Source organism: Aquarana catesbeiana, linkage group LG04 (assembly GCF_042186555.1).
Source record: "Aquarana catesbeiana isolate 2022-GZ linkage group LG04, ASM4218655v1, whole genome shotgun sequence".
Lineage (NCBI taxonomy): Eukaryota > Metazoa > Chordata > Amphibia > Anura > Ranidae > Aquarana > Aquarana catesbeiana.
Genome location: NC_133327.1, coordinates 204,710,150 through 204,734,812, shown reverse-complemented (window position 1 = coordinate 204,734,812; position 24,663 = coordinate 204,710,150).

Below are 24,663 nucleotides of genomic sequence, written 5' to 3'. Positions count from 1 at the left end.
GTACTAGTTGTGGGATAATGTTTGAAAGCTGTGTAGCTAAGAGTTTGGCATATAGTTTAGTGTCAGTGTTTAGTAGGGAGATGGGTCTGTAGCTGGCAGGGTCATTGGTTGGTTTGCCCAGTTTTGGAATAGTGGAAGTTGGAAGTTGAAGGAGTGGTATAGATGTGGGGTAAGGAGCTTAGAGAAAGTTTTACAGTACTCGTTGCTGAACCCGTCAGGGCCTGGAGCTTTATGAAGTGCTGGGCGGCAATGGCTGTTTTTAATGGGGAGAATGGAGACAACGGGTGGTGTAATTGGTCCTGTGATAGTGAGGGAAGGTATATGTCTTTCAGAAAGTTATCTATGACAGCAGAGGAGGGTGGTGGGGCAGAATTGGAGTTGGCAAGATTGTATAATTTAGAGTGATAGGAGCTGAATTGATCAGCAATGTCTTTAGGATTGGTGAGTCATGTACCTAGTTGGTCAGTAAGGTATGGGATTTTAGTTTGTGTTAGTTTGCTTTTAAGTTGGCTAGATATGCTTCAGGTTTGTTGTGTTGTGAGTAGGAATGTAGGCGGAGGCAATTAAGGTGGTAGTCAAAGTCTGTGTGAAGGTGGTCACTGAGAGCTTTTCTAGCTGCATGTAATTCAGAGCTAAGATGGAGGAGGGTTGAGGTTTGTTGGCTAGTTCAAGTAGGCGTATTTGCCCTAGAAGATTGTTCATGGTGGTATTGTATTGTTTTTTCTCGTGGGCCCCCAACTTAATTAGGAGGTCTCTTATGTAAGCCTTGTAGGCGTTCCACATTGGTCGTGAAATACTGTTGAAGTTCGGATAGGATCTGTTTTTGATATTGTGGGCGTGCGATAATAGTGGTGTTGAGCCTCCAAATGGTGTTGTTTTTGGTTGTGAGTGCTGGAAACAGCTTCATTGAGATTGGTGCGTGGTCAAACCAGATAATAAGACCAATTTTAGTTTCTTGGACCAGTTGTAAAGTATGTTTGTCAGTCAAAAAGAGATCTATCTGAGAATATGTAAACAATTACCCCCAACAAGGGATTAATGGGACTTTAACGGCAACCACGTATTGTAAAATCTAATTTTATTGGGTAGAAAACAGTATTGTGAAAAACATTAAAGTAATCAAAATTGTATAACACAAAAATATCACAAGTAATAACAAGTAAGAAGCTATACAAGCTGTACTGATATGTAGGAATTGAGGCTATGTTCTTCCACGAGGTCTTACGCGTTTCAGGACTGAACAGGGTGTCCCTTCATCAGAGACAATTCGTGGAACATAATCCTATTGTATAATAAAATACAAATTGAAAACTATAATAGATACAAAAAACAAAAAGCATAGAAATGATATTTGCAGGTAATACATATAAAGCATTGGGTCAGTGTAAGCACAAACAAAGGGAAGCAACCTACTCAAACATAGCAGCGTCGGAGCATCCATTGCTGAAGCCATGCGGCGAAAAGCGTCAAACACCCACAGGTCCAGAGAAACAAAGGAACCGGGGTGTATGGTTGGCCCCACTTTATCCACACTGGTCCACCCCACAAACAAGGGACACCAGGCAACACTAACCGTTCAGAGGGAAACTGAATCACAGCGCAATAATCGAATGGATATCTAAAGAGTAATAAAATATGTGCAATGTAGTTTAACAGTGTCTGTGTCAACTAATTGGTTTGAAGATCATGATACAATGGGGATAAAAAGGTTAGTTGAATTGCTAATATCATACCGGGGTGTCCACAGGTGTCAATTAATGAATCTGGATGGAAGCCAGAGAAAAAGAAGAAGACCATGCAAATGTGGAATGTAGAAAAGGTAGCTGCTTAAATGGTTCTTCATAACATCAAGGTCTGTGAATGACAGGAAGCAAAGCTATGTAGACAACCTTCCATCAATATGCTAAGGAAAAGAGAGATATATATATATACCAAACAGCACAAAGAGCACTTACATATAGGTGCAAAGCTTCTTCCTGCCAAGACACAGACACTCATGCAAAGCCATCCAGACCATCCATCGTCGTGCGGAGCAATGATAGAATCGCTCCAGTCAGTGCAGTGTTTTGAAAAAGCCTGGGGGGGGCGGGATCAGACGTGGCGCCGCATTACACATGCGGCGTCATCACGTCAATCAGCAGAGGAAACAGTGTCCAAGTGTGAGCGGCCGTGCAGCAGCGCCACGCCCACTGCATCGTACTCACCCACGGCTCCATTCGAGTGAGCTATACTCATCTGACAGGTGGTTCCGCCCACCAAAGCATAGAGGGTGGCTAGGCGTCACTACTAGTCGCCTAGTAACCGATGGACAGACGCTGTGAAGCAAAACATTGACAAGGCACTGAGACATAGGCATGTAGTAGGGGATGTGTTTTAACCACTTAACCCGATCCTTCACAGTCCCATATAGATAAAGTCGCCTAGTAACCGATGGACAGACGCTGTGAAGCAAAACATTGACAAGGCACTGGGACATAGGCATGTAGTAGGGGATGTGTTTTAACCATTTAACCCGATCCTTCACAGTCCTATATAGATAAAGAGGGCCAGCCAGAATGATAGATTTGATAGCAAAAAGAATTCCCACATACATCCCAACTGAGCAAGTGGAAAAGGTGTTGCAGATGCCCACAACGAAGAGGGGGGAACCCCGAGCCATCGCTGCAAGGCCCACCCCACAGAGAAACCCTGGGAGGGGGGTCATGCAACGATGGCCCACCGACGCAGGAAGGCAGCCAGGTGAGCAGTCACCGCTGAAACCAGCAACAAGGATGCCCACCGGCACGCCAAGAACGGAAGCCGCCCATAGGGACAAAAAAGGTCCCGGGGCCCCCCTGCGCCGGGCGGGACAGAATGGGGTCAGCCAGATGTAAAGGGACACCGATGCATCAAAGCCTGCAAGGAGAGCTTCAATTTGGTCTTGCCAACGTAGAATCGCTGGCATTGGCAAGTAAGGAGGTACACTACCCCCTCGGTCTTACAGTTAAAATAATGATGGGGTGTATATGGTCGACCATTATGGAGGATGATGTTTTGGCTTGTGTTCATGTATCTGCATATAGGACAACCCCCACATGTAAATGTCCCAAATCTTTTGCATGGATCATTACGGAATTCGCCCACAAATTCACTGTGGACTAGTTGGTCTCTTAATAAGCTAGTGCGTCGGTATGTAATAGAGGGTCGTGCGGATAGATATGGACGTAAGGTCAGGTAGGCATATAGTATATGCCAAAACCTATCCAGAATTGATTTAATTGATTCGTGTTGATTGCTGAACCTCATAATCATCCTAACTGGGGTGCAATTGTCAGGTTTCTTTCGATGGCTAAAGAGTATTTTGCGTCTGGTGTGTCCATTGGCTCTCTTGAATGCTTTTTTCAGGATTGAATGCGAGTATGCCCTGAGGAGAAGTCTATCTCTCAAGCCATTTTTAGTAATGATGATGTCCACGAAAGTGACATTAGTCTCACTGTAAGTGAAAGTGAACTTTAAATTTAAAGTATTCTGTTGCATGCAATTGATACATTCCTCCAGCTCCCTCTCCGAGCCCTCCCACAACATCTGAATGTCATCAATATATCGGAACCAAGCCGATACATGTTGTGTATGAGATCGAGAGGACTCGTCACACAAAAAAGACTTCTCCCACTCCCCCAGGCACAGATTGGCGTACAATGGGGCACATAACGTCCCCGTCGCCACTCCCTGTACCTGGAGGAAATGGGAGCGATCGAAAGAGAAGACGTTGTGATGGAGAATAAACTCCAATGCCATGATGATGAACTCATAATTTTTTGTCGTCTCTGTGCATTTGCGCAATAACACTTCTGATTACAGCCAAGCTTAGCTGATGGGGGATGGAACTGTATAGAGCTTCTATGTCGATAGCCACCAACAAAGACTGCTGCGAGACATGAAGGCCCTCTATACTTTGTAAGAGATGGATGGTATCACGCACAAAGGAGGGTAAATTCTCAACGAAGGGTTTGAGGTGAGTATCGACATAGAAGCTAAGATGTTCAGTGAGGGCTCCATTGCCCAATACGATTGGTCTCCCTGAAGGGACTAATGCATTTTTGTGGACCTTGGGTAGGCAATAGAAGGTTGGGGTCCTGGGATACTTGATGCGCAAGAATTCCCAGGTGTCCTGATCTATAATGCCTTGAGAGAAAGCTCCATCTACAAGGGCATAGAACTGAGTTTCAAATCTAGCAATGCTAGCTCTAGGAATGGGTTTGTACCAATCTCGGTTTGCCAAAACTTTTTTACACATTGCCCTATATTGGTCGTTGGACATAATGACAATGTTGCCCCCCTTATCGGAGGGATTGATCGTCAAAGAGTGGCATTTTTTAAAATTTTCGAGTGCAAGTCGTTCAGAGGAGGACAGATTGTCAATCTTTTTTGTATTTTTAATTTCCTAATCTCAGCTGTCACCGAAGAGATGAAGGTTATCAAATTCGGGTTGGAGCTGAGAGGGGGAAATTTATCTGACTTGTTTTTCAGCTTTTTTGGACCGAGGGGGAGGTGCTTCGACCGTTAATTGTTCCTGGAGCAATGATTCTATGTCAATAGAATCAATAAGATCTGTTGGATCCTGTTCATCAAGTAAAGACAACAGTACATCCAGATCCTTTTCCTGCTGGGTAGTTGATGACTCAAGTTTATCTTTATTTTTGGAATACATACTTTTAAGCAGTAATTTTCTCGCAAACAGATTCAGATCTTTGATGGCCTCGAAAGTATCGAGGTTGGAATTTGGGCAAAAACTTAGCCCTTTGGATAGTAACATTCTCTCCTCTACAGTAAGGTTATAGCTAGACAAGTTGATGATATTCATGTCTTGAGTGTTCATTGTTTTAACAGATCTGATCTCTATGTTTCTTCGTTGTGGGCATCTGCAACACCTTTTCCACTTGCTCAGTTGGGATGTATGTGGGAATTCTTTTCTCTATCAAATCTATCATTCTGGCTGGCCCTCTTTATCTATATAGGACTGTGAAGGATCGGGTTAAATGGTTAAAACACATCCCCTACTACATGCCTATGTCCCAGTGCCTTGTCAATGTTTTGCTTCACAGCGTCTGTCCATCGGTTACTAGGTGACTTTATCTATATGGGACTGTGAAGGATCGGGTTAAGTGGTTAAAACACATCCCCTACTACATGCCTATGTCTCAGTGCCTTGTCAATGTTTTGCTTCACAGCGTCTGTCCATCGGTTACTAGGCGACTAGTAGTGATGCCTAGCTGCCCTCTATGCTTTGGTGGGCGGAACCACCTGTCAGATGAGTATAGCTCACTCGATGGGAGCTGTGGGTGAGTACGATGCAGTGGGCGTGGCGCCGCTGCACGGCCGCTCGCACTTGGACACTGTTTCCTCTGCTGATTGACGTGATGACGCCGCATGTGTAATGCGGCGCCACGTCTGATCCCCCCAGGCTTTTTCAAAACACTGCGCTGACTGGAGCGATTCTATTATTGCCCCGCACGGCAATGGACGGTCCGGATGGCTTTGCATGAGTGTCTGTACCTTGGCAGGAAGAAGCTTTGCACCTATATGTAAGTGCTCTTTGTGCTGTTTGGTATATATATATATATTTTTTCCTTAGCATATTGATGGATGGTTGTCTACATAGCTTTGCTTCCTGTCATTCACAGACCTTGATGTTATGAAGAACCATTTAAGCAGCTACCTTTTCTACATTCCACATTTGCATGGTCTTCTTCTTTTTCTCTGGCTTCCATCCAGATTCATTAATTGACACCTGTGGACACCCCGGTATGATATTAGCAATTCAACTAACCTTTTTATCCCCATTGTATCATGATCTTCAAACCGATTAGTTGACACAGACACTGTTAAACTACATTGCACATATTTTATTACTCTTGTTTGGGTAGGTTGCTTCACTTTGTTTGTGCTTACACTGACCCAATGCTTTATATGTATTACCTGCAAATGTCATTTCTATGCTTTTTGTTTTTTGTATCTATTATCGTTTTCAATTTGTATTTTATTATACAATAGGATTATGTTCCACGAATTGTCTCTGATGAAGGGACACCCTGTTCAGTCCCGAAACGCGTAAGACCTCGTGGAAGACTACAGAACATAGCCTCAATTCCTACATATCAGTACAGCTTGTATAGCTTCTTACTTGTTATTTGTGATATTTTTGTGTTATGCAATTTTGATTACTTTAATGTTTTTCATAATACTGTTTTCTACCCAATAAAATTAGATTTTACAATACGTGGTTGCCATTAAAGTCCCATTAATCCCTTGTTGGGGGTAATTGTTTACATATTCTCAGATAGATCTCTTTTTGACTGACAAACATACTTTACAACTGGTCCAAGAAACTAAAATTGGTCTTATTACCTGGTTTGACCACGCACCAATCTCAATGAAGCTGTTTCCAGCACTCACAACCAAAAACAACACCATTTGGAGGCTCAACACCACTATTATCGCACGCCCACAATATCAAAAACAGATCCTATCCGAACTTCAACAGTATTTCACGACCAATGTGGAACGCCTACAAGGCTTACATAAGAGGCCTCCTAATTAAGTTGGGGGCCCACGAGAAAAAACAATACAATACCACCATGAACAATCTTCTAGGGCAAATACGCCTACTTGAACTAGCCAACAAACCTCAACCCTCCCCCTGCTTAGCTCTGAATTACATGCAGCTAGAAAAGCTCTCAGTGACCACCTTCACACAGACTTTGACTACCACCTTAATTGCCTCTGCCTACATTCCTACTCACAACACAACAAACCTGAAGCATATCTAGCCAACTTAAAAGCAAACTAACACAAACTAAAATCCCATACCTTACTGACCAACTAGGTACATGACTCACCAATCCTAAAGACATTGCTGATCAATTCAGCTCCTATCACTCTAAATTATACAATCTTGCCAACTCCAATTCTGCCCCACCACCCTCCTCTGCTGTCATAGATAACTTTCTGAAAGACATATACCTTCCCTCACTATCACAGGACCAATTACACCACCTGTTGTCTCCATTCCCCCCTATTAAAAACAGCCATTGCCGCCCAGCACTTCATAAAGCTCCAGGCCCTGACGGGTTCAGCAACGAGTACTGTAAAACTTTCTCTAAGCTCCTTACCCCACATCTATACCACTCCTTCAACTTCACTGCTAACACTGGCTTCATCCCACCAGAATCTCTCCAAGCCACCATTGCCACTATTCCAAAACTGGGCAAACCAACCAATGACCCTGCCAGCTACAGACCCATCTCCCTACTAAACACTGACACTAAACTATATGCCAAACTCTTAGCTACACAGCTTTCAAACATTATCCCACAACTAGTACATATTGACTGTCATGGACGCATCACGCATGGCACCGCAACTGACCACGGGCGAACCGGTCTATTGAGATGTGTTCCAGTCCACAGGCATCCAGCAGTGAACAGAAATGCGCCAATGTGCATGCGCGTGTGCAGATTGCGGAGATCATTGGGGGTAATTGTTTATATAATTTGACCCTGGGAATGTTGGCAACATTTATGATCTAGTTGGATGGCAGTTTTCCTCCTTTTTGGTATCTGAGAATATGCATTTTGTGTGTGTGAAAAGAAAGTGTAATCCCTTTCTGTATCATGGAGGCATCTCCAGGGGTCATATAGGTCCTCGGAGTGGATCAGGGAGGAAAGAGAGGTAGAGCGTTTAAGGGCAGGGTTTGAGGTGTCTAGTGAGGGATCTACAATTTGGTTAAAGTCACCACATACAGTATGATCAAGGGGCTTTGTTTGAAAGGTTCCAATTTCTTCATTATGGTTTTGTAGAAGCAGTGCTGATTGGTATTGGCGGAGTAAATGTTAGCAATAGCCATTGTATGGTTGTTGACAGCGGCATTTAGAATTATAAATCTGCCCTCAGGATCTATTTCAGTGTGAAATGGTTGGAAGGAAACAGAGGTGTGTATCGCAAGCATAACCCCCGCTTTTTTCTTGGTGGAGTTGGCGAAGTAACAGTGCGGGTATCGTTTGTGGGTACAGGAGGGGGGTTTGCTAGAGATAAAATTAGTTTACTGTGCGCATAGTGTCAGAAGTTTGGGCTAATGCCTCCTTCCATAATAAATTTTGTTTGTAAGGGGAATTTAAGCCTTTTGTGTTGATGGAAGTGAAGGTGATAGACATCATTTAGTGGGGAGGAGTATAGGAATTACGCTTTCAGTTGTCGCACAGATAGGTGTAAGAGGTGTTAGACCTGTAATAGTGTTACACGGTAGGCAAAACACAGCTAACAGTTTAAAGTTAACCAGAAGTGCAGTATTGCAATAAACAGAACTGGTAAGAAATAAAAGTAAAAATATATGTGTAAAAAATAAAAAAAAACTGTAAAGTGCACTTTTTCCTTCTTGGGGGAGAGAGTAAAGAGCACAATCAGTATTACGCTCATCAGGGACATTGTTGAGATGAGAGAATGCAGGCTTGTTAAATCAAAAAGAAGTGGATGCGTGCTAATATGTCACGACGTACAGATGCAGGGAGGTGGCTAGGTTTGACAATACGATGTGCCCGGTCAATAACCATGTCGGTTTGGCGCAATTGAGGAATGAGCATGAGGAATGGTTGTTGGATGTAGGGGATCGGAAGGTTTAACAGTTTCTGGTACACCCCGAAATTTTGTTATTCCTCCTCGAATGGTCCTCTAAATCTGCAACTTTGGCTTGCAGATAGTGTATCTCCTCAGCATGCTGATCATGGACATCCACCATTTCATTATAGGCCGCATTGTGTTCAGTTAATTGTTTTTCCAGATCATCAGTGCGGTCTTCTATCTGATCAATTCTGGAGTGTAATATAGAGATTGGGGACCTTAGTTCATTGAGCATATCATTCTGCAGAGACAGCAGCATGAGCTTGAGAGTGTGCTCAGATGCTGGCTGGTCAGAGGCAGGCAGAGTGGCTAGGGAGTCAGATTGAGCAATTTCAGGGCCTATAGCTGCTGGAGGATCCCAGTGTTGCGTTTTGAGCAGGGGAGCTTTGTTAGGAGAGAAGGCTGGAGACTGAGCGGCTCTCTTACCTCGATCAGCGGGAGAAGGCTGAGAGGAATCTGTGTCCAGAGCTGTGCTATCCATCTCCTCAGGACTGGTGAGATGGTCCTGCGAGTCTCTGGTGTCTGGGTAGGAGGCACAGGGTGCCTTGTTAGCGCCATCTTTGCTGCTCTGCATGTCAGCTTTACCGAAATAGTCAGTGAGGCGGCACGGCTTGTGTAGGCTGGTATTTCTCCTTCTTGACATGCCGCTCGGGTGCCAGTTGGTTCTTCTCCCCTCTGGTGTGACAGGGAGGGGGGATTCGCTGAGATTGAGTGCTGTGGGTTGCTGTATGCCCCATGGCTGAGCGAAACTGAGGTATCAGATGGCCACCTCACTCCGTGGCCAGCCATTTTTTTTACTTTTTATGGCAGACGTTATGCTTTCTCATTTTTTTTCTGGCACCCGTTTAGGGAAAGCTTATTGGTTTAGATATGCCCCTTTAATCTATTTATCCTTCTTATTAGACATGTGCATTCGTTTTCGTCCGAATGCATTTTCGTCCGAATTTCAGGTATTTTCGGTATCATTTTAACAAACGATAACGAAAGTGCAGAATCCGAAAAACGAAAGATCCGACATAAACAAATGCTTTATTTTCATTTTCGTTACTACAACAGTTCGATATAGATAGGAGATTCGACATGATGATGACAATAACAATCTGTGTCCATCAAACTTGTGGTCGAATTTATCCTAACCTTAACTCTAGTAGTCCAAGATTATTCTACATAGAGAGAAAAGATTTGACATAGAGAGAAAAGATTTGACGTAGGGGAGAAAGATTCGACATAGGGGAGAAAAGATTCGATGTAGGGGAGAAAAGATGAATAAAAATAATGATGATGATGAATGTTATTGGCTGATTGTAACCAAAGAGGAGGAGCAGTAAAATAGTGAGAACTAAGTATACACGTACTTTGGCTTATGGTGTCTGTTGAAAGTTCTAAGAAGATTAGACGGAGCAGGTAAACTATACGGCGTCGTACAGTTTAGCTGCTCCGTCGAATCTTCTTTGAACATTCAACAGACACCATAAGCCTTCAATGACAGATTCAACCTTAATTTGGATTTTCGGACGAATGCAATTTTTAACGAAAAACAAAATAAATAAAAACGAATTTCGGGAGTAACTAAATAAATTTATTTTTCGGACGAAAACGAAATTCCAAAACAAAATATTTCAGTGTGCACATGTCTACTTCTTATATATCCTTAAATTCTCATAGGGCCATAGCAAATAAATAGTACATTTGTTGGTTTGTTAACATTCTTTTAGCTTTCAAATGCGTTTCTCTGCTTTTCTAGCTTTTTTCCCCGGGTTTCCCTTTTTCAAAATGGCGGGTGGCTATTTTTATTATTTGGACAATCCTGTGAGCTTATATAATGTGGGCAGATGTCACAGCTTCTATTTCCCCATGAGGAAGCCAGAATGGGCGTGATGAAACATGCCAGGGGCGTAGCTTGATGACTTCAGCACGTTAAGCAGTAAGGAAGCACACTTGTATTTTTAAGCCATGCATCATGCTGGAGATGGAGACAATACTATTTTAAAAAGGCAATTATTCCAGTGGACAAGTTTTGTGCACTAGAAGATGTGAGTATATTATAATCTTTGGATTTTTTAATGTTTTGATAAATATATGGTATTTTAAATACTGCTCAGTGAGGATTCTTAATTCTTTTTGAGCACCATTTCACTGTACTGTTAATTGCTTTCTGGAGAGTGTGGGGATCTCTGGTGTTGATTGAAATTCCTGAGCACATCTGGAGAGGTTTGGAGAGCTATTGCAGCCCGATTAAAGCCAAGGCATTTGTATATACATGATTAATGTGAGCAGCCAATGTATTTGGTGGTGTTTCACACAGGGTTTACACTATAATTTATCTTAAACCATTATTATTGAAGATTGTTTTGGACACTGAGCACATTTGGAGTATATCAACTGAACTGTGGATTGGACTTTTGTACGTATTATATTATATTCACGTTTATATATGCACTTTACATTCTGGTATTTTTAGTTAGAATGATTTTTGATACATATTAATGTATGTTACTTGTTTGCACATGAATTCATATAATTTCCCTCTAAACTGTTAGGTTATATTGCACTCAAGTTGAGTTTGCACATAAAATAATGTCAGTAGTGTGTTACTTTTGATTATATTGTGATTGCGCTGCACATTTCAAGGAATAACTTTACAAGGTACAGACATTACATGAGGTCGGAATTCCTACCAAAGACACCTAGCTTCTTACTTTGATCCATGACTCAGTTAACAATGCCTAGGTAAACTGTAAGTGCTCCTTTGAATTTTAGCAACATAATTAAATGGACACATAACAGGAAAATTTCTAAATGAGAAAAAATACAGATTACAAAAATACAATTTTCAGCACTGACATATGAACTAGAACTCCCATGAAACAGCACACAACAATAACTGTAAAATGTCAATGTTATACTCCATAAAGCAGGAATTTAGGGCAAGGATGTCATCTGGAAACTTTGTGTGTCCAGGGCTAGCTAATTTACTAACAAGTATGAGCTACACTTGGAGCACAAAACATGGACTCCCAAGCAACAGAAAAAAAATGTTGCAATCCAGAGGAGACCTGTTTTTGGCTTACTTCCTATATTTAGACCAGCTTATCTTTAGATAAAGCCAAAGGATGTCTTCAACACTAAGGTTGACCTACTAAAAACAGAGAGTGAAAAATCTGGTGCAGCTGTGCACTGTAGCCAATCAGCTTCTAACTTCAGTTTTTTCAGTTAACCAATTGCCTACCAGCTCGCGTACATTTACTGCGGCAGGTCGGATCTCCTGTGCAAACCGACGTACCTGTACGTCGGCCTGTGCAAGGTAGATAGTAGGCACATGCGCCACGCACCACAGGGGCATACCCGCAGGCCCCGCAGACTCAATGTCTGCCGGCAACCTGCGATCGTTGTGTACAGAGGCAGAACTGGGAACTGCCTATGTAAACAAGGCGATTCTCTGTTCTGCCTAATGACATGTCAGAGATCTTCTGTTCCCAGTGATCGGGAACATGGATCTCTGTCCTGTCCCTGGCAGCCCATCCCCCTACAGTTAGAGCACACCCAGGGAACACACTTAACCCCTTAATCGCCCCCTAGTGTTAACTCCTTCCCTGCCAGTGTCATTTATACATTGATCAGTGCATTTTTATAGTACTGATAAATGTAATAAAGTCCCCAAAAAGTGTCATTTGGGGTCCAATTTGTCCGCCGCAATGTTGCAGTCCCGCTAAAAATCGAAGTTCGTTGCCATTAACAGTAAAAACAATAAAAAATTAAATAAAAGTCCCTAAATCTATCCCATAGTTTGTTTGTAGACACGATAACTTTTGCACAAACCAATCAATATACGCCTATTGCAATTTTTTTTTACCAAAAATATGAAGAAGAATATATATCGGCCTAAACTGATGAAAACTTTTTTATATATATTTTTTGGGGATTATGTATTATAACAGAAAGTAAACAACATTTTTTTTTCAACGTTGTCAGTCTTTTTTTTGTTTATAGCACAAAAAATAAAAAATGCAGAGGTGATCAAATACCACCAAAAGAAATCTCTATTTGTGGGAAAAAAGAACACCAATTTTGTTTGGGTACAGTGTTGCATTGACAGCAGAATTGTCAGTTAAAGTGACCCAGTGCTGTATCGCAAAAAATGGTCTGGTCATTAAAGGGGCAAATCCTTCCAGGCTGAAGTGGTTCAAAAAGTTCACCTTTTTTTTTATTTCTAAATTGCAAGTTCCCTATGTACCAATATAGCATTAATGTGCATCTCTTGCAAAATTGATAAGACGTTCTATAATATCTTACACCATTACGTCCTGGACAGCTCTTAGGTTGGGAAAACCAGTGTGACACAGGAAGTAGTACACCAGCTGTCCTCAATAACACACACCATACCACTGCCTTCCCCACTCCAGGAAATCGGCCATACCCACTGTTCTCACTAAAAACTCAGCCATCATTTTTTTCTTACCTTCATCTTGCATAGACATACATTTGGCCGAGTGTGCAGGAGCTGAGTGCTCACAACCTATGTGGAGCTGAGCTGTAGTATTGGGAAGTGTGTGTCTGGAAGTCTGTAACGCTCACCATACATTATACAATCTGATTGTACAATCTCCTTTAGATCTACTATCAATTTGTAATGCAAGGGCCTACCTGATTGGATACAGAGTGATTGGATAGATGGTGTGTCCTCATATTATATAGTTTTGGTAAATCTAAAGGAGATTGTACAGAGATTGTACAATCCGATTGTATAGTGTATGGCCACCTTTACTGTATATACCTAAAATGGACTAGTCACACTTTTGGACATTAATTGTAAACAGCATGCCAAACGCACAAGCAAACACACATTTTGGCCCATGAAAAAACAAGTGACAAATGCAGAAAAACGCATAGTAAAAAATGTGCACCGCAACACACCAAAATGTCCCATGAGCTACTTTATCATGTGTAGGGCAACACATTGAAATCAACAGGCTGTGCAATGCGTGTCAAGGAAAAAGATCAGCCAAAATCCATCCCGGGCCCTAAAGGGGTATCACAGCGACTACAAGCCTTGTTTTTAGCCACAAAATAGCACTTCTAGAGCGGGCACACTCTCCGATGCCATCCTGCAAGAGAAAAGAGTGTGCTAAACCAGGGAAGATGACAGACTTCTTCACACTGCCGCGCTGTCACCACAGCCAAAATGGTGCCGGCGGCCATAGAGATGATACACGCAGCTCTTACAAGCAGCACGGAACAGCTCTGAAGCCAAACAGAAGCCACAGCAATAATAACTACAATCAGGGGCACAATCTCTACTCCCCACCTCCATCAGCTTCCTCCAGTCCAGCAAAGAGCTAACAAAGAACATCTGTAGTGCCAACAGACACTGAGGAGGTAAGCGGTTTCAATTCTTACAAGACTCCATTACTGACTTCCCCACATTAAATCAGCCTGTCATGGACACAACCCTCAAGGACATGCTAGTATCTCTTCACTCCACTCTGCACGCTGATATACTCGCTATTACACAGCAATTCAAGTCAGAGGTGTCTGCTGTTTCTAACAGAGTTTCTCACATTGAATCCAAAATGGGAGAGTTCACAGCCACATTTAATGACATGGTTGATGCCCAAAATGACAGAGACGATGAGATCATGAAAATTAAAACCAAACTGGCTGATTTGGAAGACAGATCCAGACGTAACGACGTTAAAATCCAGGGGATCTCCGAATCGGTCAAACCTCCTGATCTGAAAATTACTTTGTCTACCTCCTGAAAATGGCGCTTCCAGAAGCGCCATTAGAGGACCTTGTCATTGATCGCATTCACCAGCTACCAAGGCCTAAAAACATCCCCTCTCATTTACCCAGGGACACTATAGTCCGGGTTCATTTCTACCACATAAAAGATCAATTCATGATGGCTGCAAGATACCATGAAGATCTACCTACAGACTTGCAAGAATTATCATTTTTGCAGATCTTTCAGCATTCACGTTGCAACAACACAGGCAATTGGCCACCATCACCAAACCTCTGAATAACCACCACATCCCATACAAATAGCTATACCCAGCCAAACTGCTGGTCACCAAGGACGGCAACACATTTGTGAAAGCCAGTATAAAGGAAGGCCTCCGACTCATGAGAGAATGGCAAATTCTAGACCCAAACAACACCCTTGGAGGACATGCTGCAATCACCTCCGTCCACCTGGGCTAGCTCTGATGCTGAAACAGGCTGATAGGCTAATTCTTCATTATTCCATCATAACATCCCCTGATGGCCCAGGAGAATGCCACATAGTTGTTTTCTTGTTTACCCCACAAGTTAAAGTGGTTGCCTTCCCGCACAGATTCCACACAGAATCGCTCATTTTTATAACTTTGATTATTTCTTTTTCTTGTTTTTCCCTTACCGTTCTTCCCACAGAACTTACACCAACAGACTTCCATAGTGAATCGTACAAACACACGAAGCCACATTTTCCAGCTCCCTGCTTCAATCTACCACAGCAACAAAGGCAACAGAACCAACACCAGGTAACATAAGAATATACTGTCCCAAATACTTACTGCAGTACAATACTTTTTTTTTTCTTGATTTTTTGTTTTGTTTTACACCTCCAACATGGCATTGAATATTACCTCATTCAACGTGAAAGGCTTGAATAGCCCCCACAAAAGACAAATGGCCTGGAAGGAAGCGACCAGGCTTAAAAGTGACATTCTCTGTCTTCAAGAGACTCACTTTGTCTCACACAACCCCCATCCTTTCACCACCATAAATTCCCTCACGTGTACATTGCAAATGGTCCCAAAAAGAAAGGAGGAGTTGCAATTGCCATCAGAGATTCCATTCCTTTCACTCAACTTGTAACTCACTTAGATGCATCGGGCAGATATATCATTCTGCTTTGTGAGATTTTCAAAACCAAGTACACATTGGTAAATTTATACCTACCAAATACAAACCAACTATGTTTCTTAAAGAAGATCTAGAAAAAAGTGGAGTCCATAAAACAGGGTCATGTGATCCTGTGCAGGGACTTTAATGCAATTCCAAATAAAGACCTCTCCAACCCCATACGTTCTCAACTAAGAAGGGCAACGTTGGCCCAGATTCTTGCATCCTCTGGTCTATTTGATGTGTGGAGATGCCAACACTCCTCGGAAAAGGACGTTACATTTTTTCTAACGTGCATCATATGTACTCACGTATAGATTTATTTCTGGTGGATAAATTCATGTTGCAAAAGATTGTTAAATCTGATATACATGTTATATCCTGGTCTGATCATGCCCCCATTTCCATCAGTGTGGGGGGTCGTAGTATCGAAACAAGAGCAAACAGATGGAGGAATTATATATTTACCTTATCTCAAACTGAAAACTCAAAACGAATTAAAAATGCTCTGAAAGAGTTCTTCGAACTCAATGCTCATTTGGTTGATGATCCCTTCACGCTCTGGAACATGCATAAGGTCTATGTTAGAGGTTTGCTCATACAACTGAGTAACAAGCTAAGGAGGCAGTGGACAAAGCGGCTCAATGACTTGTTAAACACAATTCAAAATCTTGAATGCATCAACAAACAAAACACCACACAAAAAACTAGAGACTCTCTATTTTTTACTAGACAGGAACTACAAACTCATCTGATTTCTCAGCAAGAGAATGGCTTTCGCAGATTGAAAGCCAACACCTACCGATGCGGCAACAAGGCAGGGAAACTGCTGGTGAATCAGTAAGTATAAAATAGTCAAACAAAAAATCCAACATGAACAACATGAAAAATCCCAAATCAGGAAAATTCGTGTCAAACCCCAAAGAAATAGCAGACGCTTTTAGCGACTATTATGAATCTTTATATATTCTTAAATACGACCCAGATACCCACCAACCTTCTGATGTTATAGATAACTGATTTCCTTACACCAATACACCTACCTAAACTATCACAAAAGAAGCTATCCTCACTTAATCTACCATTCACGGTCCCTGAAATTGAAAAGTTAATCAGAAGAATGCCCCACAATAAGTCACCTGGTCCTGATGGCTATTCATCTGAATACTATCAGCTGTTCCAAAATGAATTATCACCGTATCTAAAACAGGTCTTTGATGCCGCAATGTCTAAAGCCTCTTTGCAACCAGAAATGTTGACAGCAACTATAATTACTTTTCCAAAACCAGGCAAAGAACCTTCAGCTCCACAAAATTTTAGACCTATTTCTTTGTTAAACATTGACGTTAAATGATATGCCAAATTAATTGTGAATAGATTGTCCAGTTTATTACTGAAACTTATCAACCATGATCAAGTGGGTTTTGTATCTGGTCGCCAGGCAAATGATGCAACCAGAAGAATGATAAATATTCTACACTTAGCTGAAAAATCTAAAAGGCCTTCTCTGCTTCTTACCTTGGACGCAGAGAAGGCTTTTGACAGAGTGCACTGGGGTTATCTAACTAAGGTCCTGGAGAAATTTGGCCTGATAGGCCCCATTCAAAAGGCCATTCTAGCATTGTACTCTGCTCCCTCTGCATTCATGTACACGGAGGGCATGTTCCCCAGGAACTTTCAAATAACTAACGGGACTAGACAGGGGTGCCCATTTTCCCCACTATTTTTTTTTTCCATAATGATTTTATTAATATTTGCATAGAAAAGCGGATATAGTAGAAGAAACATTACAAAGTATTTCTTTTAACAAAATTACAGGGCACAGATACAGATCATAGGTATAAAATTGTCATCAAGCCAACTGGAAATCAACTTCACAGCTCAAGATTAGCGCAATGTAGCAATAAAACCTTCTAAGGTGGCGAGAAGGGAACAAATTTATTTAATTGAAAAGAGTAAGAGTAATGTGTAGAGAAAGAAATAGAAAGAGGGAGAGAGAGAAAGAAAACTAGAAGGAAAGGGAATTAGTAGAGAAAGGGGGGAAGAGGGAAAAAGAAAGGGAGGAAAAAAGGAAAAGGAAAGAGAGAGAGAAGGAGGGGGGTTAACAAGGAAGTGGGGAGAGGGAGTGGGAGGGTGAAGAAGAGGGGAGGGGAGTGGCAAGGTCTACATGCACTCCCCAGTGTGGCTCCACCGCCTCGGCACAGCCTCCCCTGCCTCCTGTTGCTGGGATGGTGGCAGTTATAGTTTAAGAGCTGTATGCTTGGTAGAGTTGTGTAAACTTAAAATGAGTCCAACAAGCCCATATTGCCGTAAATTTTTGAATTTGCTCTTGTGAAATGTGGACTAGCTCTTCCATCTCCTCTATTTTAGAAATCCTCCGAAACCACTCGCCAATCGTCGGTGCGCATGTGGATCGCCAATGTACCGGTATGCACAATCTCGCCACATTCGCCATATGCATGGCCAATGATTTGTAGTACTCAGTTTTGGTTAAGTGGGTATGGTGTAAGAGATACTGTGCAGGAGAGTAGTCTAAGGAGTACATAGTAATATGCGTAATAAGTTCATGTATCTCCTTCCAGAATGGTTGGAGAGAGTCACAGTCCCACCAAATGTGGAGCATGGTACCATTTGCTTTCCCACATCGCCAACATGTATCAGGGATAGATGGGGAAAATGTAAACGTGATGGGGTCCTGTAACAACATGTCTGAATTTTATAACAATTTTCCTGAATGGTGACATTAAGGGAGCCCTTGTGGACGTATTAGTTAATGCGGGTCCAATCCTCCTCAGTAAAAGAGATTTGTAGATCTGATTCCCAGGCTGTGCGCGCTGAGTCTAAGGCGCAAGAAGTGTCATCTATGAGTATGTTATATATATAGGAGATCAGATGCCTTTGTGGAGGAGATCGGGTGCATAATAATTCGAAGGGTGTTAATTGTCTTGTCCACGTCGTTGTCGTCGCCTGAGTCGAAAGGAAATGTCGAATCTGTCGATATGTTCAAAATGGAAAGGAATTGAGAGGGGACGAGGCTACTAAGTTCTCATAAGAACGAGGAGCTCTGCCAGTGAAAAACTGATGTGCTAGTACTTTATCATGCGGCCATGCTTGATTAAGAAAGGATGTTGAAAGTCCTGGTGTAAAACTGGGGTTCCCTTTCAGTGGGATTAAGGGACCTGGGACTGAAGAGACTGGTGTGCTTTTTACCAGTCGCCCAAAGGCCCCCAGCGATGTGCGAATAAGAGGGCATACTACTATCTCTGGTGGCCACTGTCCAGGTGGCAACCAGGGTAGGGACTCAAGGGGGAGGTGAGTGAATGATTTTTAGAGGGTCACCCAGACCTTTCCAGACTCATGAATGTTCCAATCAACAAGTCGCGTAAGGTGGCTTGCAAGGAAATATTTGTGCAGATCCGTTAGCCCAATACCTCCCCGTAAGTTTTAGACGCGTAAGGTGGGTGTACTTAATATGGGGTGGAGAATCTCTCCATAGAAACAGTGTGCATGCCTTCCGATATGTAACAAAGAAAGAAGCTGGTAGGTTGATCGGGACGCATTGAATAATATATAAGAAGTGTGGCAGGGTTATCATTTTTAAGAGAGCAGAACGACCAAACCAAGAAACATTAAGGTTTCCCCATTCCTTTAGATCATGTTGGGCTTTTTTCAGAGCATTACAAAAGTTTGCGTTGTATAGACCAGCTAATTTAGCCGTAATTTGAATGCCTAGATAAGTGATGGCCTGCTGGTTCCACAGAAAAGGAAAGGAGTTCTGGCATCTTTCCACCTCCTTTTTTGTAAGGGTAATATTTAGAACATGGGATTTTGCATAGTTGATCTTTAGGTGCGATAGGGTCCCAAAATGTTCTATGTCTTTTAGCAAGTTAGGTATAGAAGTATTTGGGGAGGTCAGGGAGAGCAGTATAACGTCTGCGAAAGCAGCGACCTTGTATTCCCTATCCCGTACTTTAAGGCCTTTAATATTGGGGTTATCTCTTAGTCTATTGAGGAAAGGTTCCAATATAAGTACAAAAATCAGGGGGGACAAGGGACAACCCTGACAGGTGCCATTGTTTATGGGGAAGGCGTCCGACAGGTGGCCGTTAACTCTTACACTTGCACTCTGAGTGGAGTATAACGCCGAGATATGGGCCAACATGCGAGGATGGAGACCAATCGTCCTAATGACTTCACGCATGTAGTCCCAGGCCACCCTGTCGAATGCCTTCTCAGTGTCTAGTGCTACAAAAAAACCTTGGGTTTTTGAAGTAGCGAGCCAATGATGGAGGTTTAATGCCCTGATGGTTTTGTCCCTGGCCTCTCATCCTGGGACAAAACCAACCTGATCTAAGGAGATAAGGCTCGGTAGAAGCGGGGACAGCCTATTGGCTAAAAGTTTAGCATAAAGCTTGATGTCCACGTTAAGAAGAGATATAGGTCTATAATTCTGTACTTAGGTGGCATCCTTACCCTCTTTAGGTATGACCGTGATGTGGGCCTCTAGCATGCTGACTGACTGACACCATGGGGTTGGCCAAAGTATTGAAAGTGGCTACCAGCTTTGGGGACAGGACAGTGAAAAAGCATTTATAATATTGCAGTGTGAACCCATCTGGGCCCGGACTCTTCCCCGTTTCATCTGCTTTAGGGCAACTTGAAGTTCCTCTACTGAGAGGGGTTGTTCCATTTCCTCAGCCTGCGTCTGTGAGAGCGTTTTCAGGCAATATTGAGTTAGGAAGTTCCTAATAGCTTCTGACCTCCTTCCAGCCTGGTCTAGGTTCTGGTTGGTAGGTTTTAAATTATATAAGTTTTTATAGTAGTGTTCAAAACATTTTGCGATATCCTCATTTCTAGAAAGTAATGTGCCCTGTTGAGTCCTAATCTGATGGACTGTGTTAGAGGGTCTAGAAGCACGTACCGCTCACGCCAGCATCCTTCTGCATTTATTACCTTAGTCATAAAAGACTCTCTGATGAAGGACATAACAATGCCTCGTGCGCTTCCCCAGCTCTTCCAGTAACATGGAGCGGTAATGTAGCAACTCATGTAGGGTCTGTTGTGAGTGGGATTGTTTATGTGAGGCCTCTATGTGCCTGATGTTGGCAATTCGTTTTGCAATAGTGTCCAGAAGGGTTCGTTTGACATTTGCCGCCTGGGCCATTAGTTCCCCCCCGAATTACACACTTATGTGCCTCCCAAAGGGTGGTTGGGGGTATGTCCGGGGTGGTGTTTTCCATGAAGTATGTGTTAATTTGAGATTCTAGGCATGTGGTAAATTCAACATCTTTAAGCAGGGAAGAGTTTAATCGCCAAATTTTGGTTTTTGGAGCTGAGTCCGGAAAAGTCAGGGTGACCGAAATAGGATGATGGTCAGATAGGTACATAGGGTCTATTGTGGCGTGCGTAAGGTAAGCCAGGTCAGGTTGGGAGAGGTAAAAGTAATCTAAGCATGAATATTTTTGAAATGTGATTGAGTAAAAAGTATAATCCTTAACGGAGGGGAATAGTGTGCGCCATGTATCATGCAATGCCAGACCCTGGAGTTGTAATTTGATTTGTCAAAGGGCTCGATAGGGCATCGTGGAAGTGCCCGAAGAGGTATCAATGTCTGGGTTGAGTGGTACATTAAAGTCCCCTCCTAGAAGAACTGCACCCTCCCTGAAGGAAAATAAGAGATCATTGATTTTTCTAAAAAAAGAGACTTGATGCTCATTTCGGGAGTAAATATTTGCCAACGTAAGTGGGTTAGAGGCATAAAGGCCTTTAATAATAATAATTTGAGGAAGAGATAAAAAGGAAAATTAAAACAAAAACTAAAACCAAAAGTATGAAAATATGACTGTAATATGATTAAAATTAAAATTAAACCTACACCTAAACCCCCCCTCCCACAGTGTACTGAAGCAGAAAATAATATCCACATAAGGTTAGGTAAGGTGCATTGTTTCACTCTCCTCAAGCCTCAGCATAGGGGAAATCTAATTGGAATTTAGCGAACAACTGTGAGAGGCTGGTAATGAAACATAGGAAGTGTCCATGGGCCACCGAGGCTCACTGTCAGGTGTCTAGAACAAGAACAGGATAGGCATAAACTTTGCCATGGGACAGCGCAACCTCTGCATGCCAGCACCTTCGCAGTTACTACAGTGCGCTCCAATGATAGGCTCACTGTGACTGCAAAAAGGTAAGGATCCATATATAGTAGCATCGGTGACCACTGGGGCACTGGCAAACAGGTGCAAAGTATACAAGACCATGTGGTTTATGTAGAAGCAAATAAGAACACAAAAAAAAGGGGGGGAGGGAGGGGGGAGGAGGGGAAAGAAAGAAAAAAAAAAAAGGGGGATGGGAAAGATGGGTGAGAGGGGTAGAGTTTTCATTGGTGACATAAGTAGGTCAGCCGGTGGGAATCTACAAGGGGTTCAAGGTTCCATTGTATGAGGAAATAAAACAGCAAGTACTAGTCCTCAGTGTACTCCTTATGTTCCTGTAGTGGGAATTGAGACATAAAGCAGGGTGATGGAAGTTTGCTTCGTAATGTCAAGCCCCGTTTTAGGATTAAAGCCCAAGATCAGCATGACAACCCTTGTTCACTCTGGTATTAGACAGTCACCCAGGGCAGGTAGCATATCAAAGGTGGGTTAGGGCTTGTTGCTAAGTCAGGTGGGCCACAGGGACAAGAATAATTAGAACAAGTGAGATAACGAAAACATAAACTCCGTAGATATGCACTCACAGGCAGGCAGGAGCAAAGGATCTGAAGATGTCTCAGGCATCCAAGCGATCCCTGCGAGGGGTTGCAGGGGGTCCCAGAGTGTGCTGATTCAAATCTTGACAAGATGCGTGGGCTCCGGGTGAAGAGGGTCCTGATCTCTGACATCTTGAGCGGTGCATCTGCGCTTTAGGAGAGGGGTTATGTGACACCGTGCGCCACGGCTCCGTCGGGAAGTGGAAAGCGCAACAGTCCAGGGCAAATCAAGTTGCTCACAGAAGGCTGGCAAGTCTTCTGGTGACTGTAGGAGAGCAGTGCGGCCTCTAGTGGAGGCCGAGAGACAAAACGGAAATTTCCAGCGGTATTGTATATTCCGCTCTCTCAGATGATCAAGCAGGGGGCGTAAGGCTCGCCTGTTTTGTAGTGTGGTCGGGGAAAGGTCTTGAAAGAGCTTGATCTCGGTGCCATTGTGTAGTATACAGCCTCTTTCCCTAGCCTTTCTTAGAATTTCTTCTTTGAGTGGAAAGTTCACTATACAACATATCACATCCCTCGGGGGCTCATTATCTCAGGGTGGTGGCCTAAGGGCTCGATGTAGCCTCTCCATCTCGATAGGAGAGTCTGCTGGACGGTCTAGTAGCTCATTAAAGATGGTACATATAGTTTGTGGCAGGGAGCAAGCTTCTAGCCCCTTGGGTACCCCCCTGACTCTAATGTTGTGTCTGCGCCCCCAGTTGTCGAGATCCTCGACTTGGTGGTGGAGGTCAAACAGATATGATAGTTAAGAATCATAAGTATGTTGAACTTGCCTTATAGCAGCTGTATGGAGCTGCGTGGTTTGTTCCACTTCCAAATTGCGAACTATAGGGTCCGTTCGCTTCAAATTCATGTGGCGCGTCACGGCCTATAATTCACTGTGGCATCGCAGTGCATTGCTGGCTGATAATTGGCCAAGCATGCACTATGACCTGCATGCTTGGCCAATCACAGCGCCGTCTGAACAGAGAGCCGTAATTGGCCAAAGCCAAAGAGGCTTTGGCCAATTATGGCTCAGGGGATTTAGTACACGCCCCACACTATATAAGGCTGCCTGCATGGCGGCCCTGTGTAGTGTGTGTTCCGGCGTTGAGAGAGCGATAGCTAGACAGAGAGACAGTGTCATTTGATTTAAGTTAGATACACTTACAGTGTATTGTGTATATATATGCATCCCAGGTGTTGTATATATATATATATATATATATATATATATACTGTATTCAGTTTAGCTAGATCCGTTCCTGTTATCTTGCCACTGACTGGCAGGCTTGTGTTGTTACAGTATTTACAGCTACCTGAAGAAAATTGCTGGTGTTCTTTTGATCCTATTAGTACCACAGTCAGGCAGCTAGACTATTTACAGTTAGTGTAGTGCATCCTCCTCACAGTGTTCAGTTAAAGCTACAAGTTAGTTTAGTTAGACCTCTGAACAGTGTTTAGCTAAAGCTACAAGTTAGTGTAGTGCGTCCTCTGAACAGTGTTCAGCTAAAGCTACAAGTTAGTGTAGTGCACAGTGTTCAGCTAAAACTACAAGTTAGTGTAGTGCGACCTCTGCACAGTGTTCAGCTAAAGCTACAAGTTAGTGTAGTGTGTCCTCCTCGCAGTGATCAGCTAAAACTACAAGTTAGTGTAGTGCGACCTCTGCACAGTGTTCAGCTAAAGCTATAAGTTAGTGTAGTGCGTCCCACTCACAGTGTTCAGCTAAAACTACAAGTTAGTGTAGTGCAACCTCTGCACAGTGTTCAGCTAAATAAGCTACAAGTTAGTGTAGTGCGTCCTCCTCACAGTGTTCAACTAAAACTACAAGTTAGTGTAGTGCACAGTGTTCAGCTAAAGCTACAAGTTAGTGTAGTGCGTCCTCCTCACAGTGTTCAGCTAAAACTACAAGTTAGTGTAGTGCGACCTCTGCACAGTGTTCAGCTAAAGCTACAAGTTAGTGTAGTGCGTCCTCCTCACAGTGTTCAGCTAAAGCTACAAGTTAGTGTAGTGCACAGTGTTCAGCTAAAGCTACAAGTTAGTGTAGTGCGTCCTCCTCACAGTGTTCAGCTAAAACTACAAGTTAGTGTAGTGCGACCTCTGCACAGTGTTCAGCTAAAGCTACAAGTTAGTGTAGTGCGTCCTCCTCACAGTGTTCAGCTAAAGCTACAAGTTAGTGTAGTGCACAGTGTTCAGCTAAAGCTACAAGTTAGTGTAGTGCGACCTCTGCACAGTGTTCAGCTAAAGCTACCTGTAGAAGGTTGGTGGTGTTTTCCTGATCCTATCACTACCGCAGGCAGCTAAATAAGCTACAAGTTAGTTTTTTGCGAGCTCTGCACAGTGTTCCGCTAAAGCTACCTGTAGAAGGTTGGTGGCGTTTTCCTGATCCT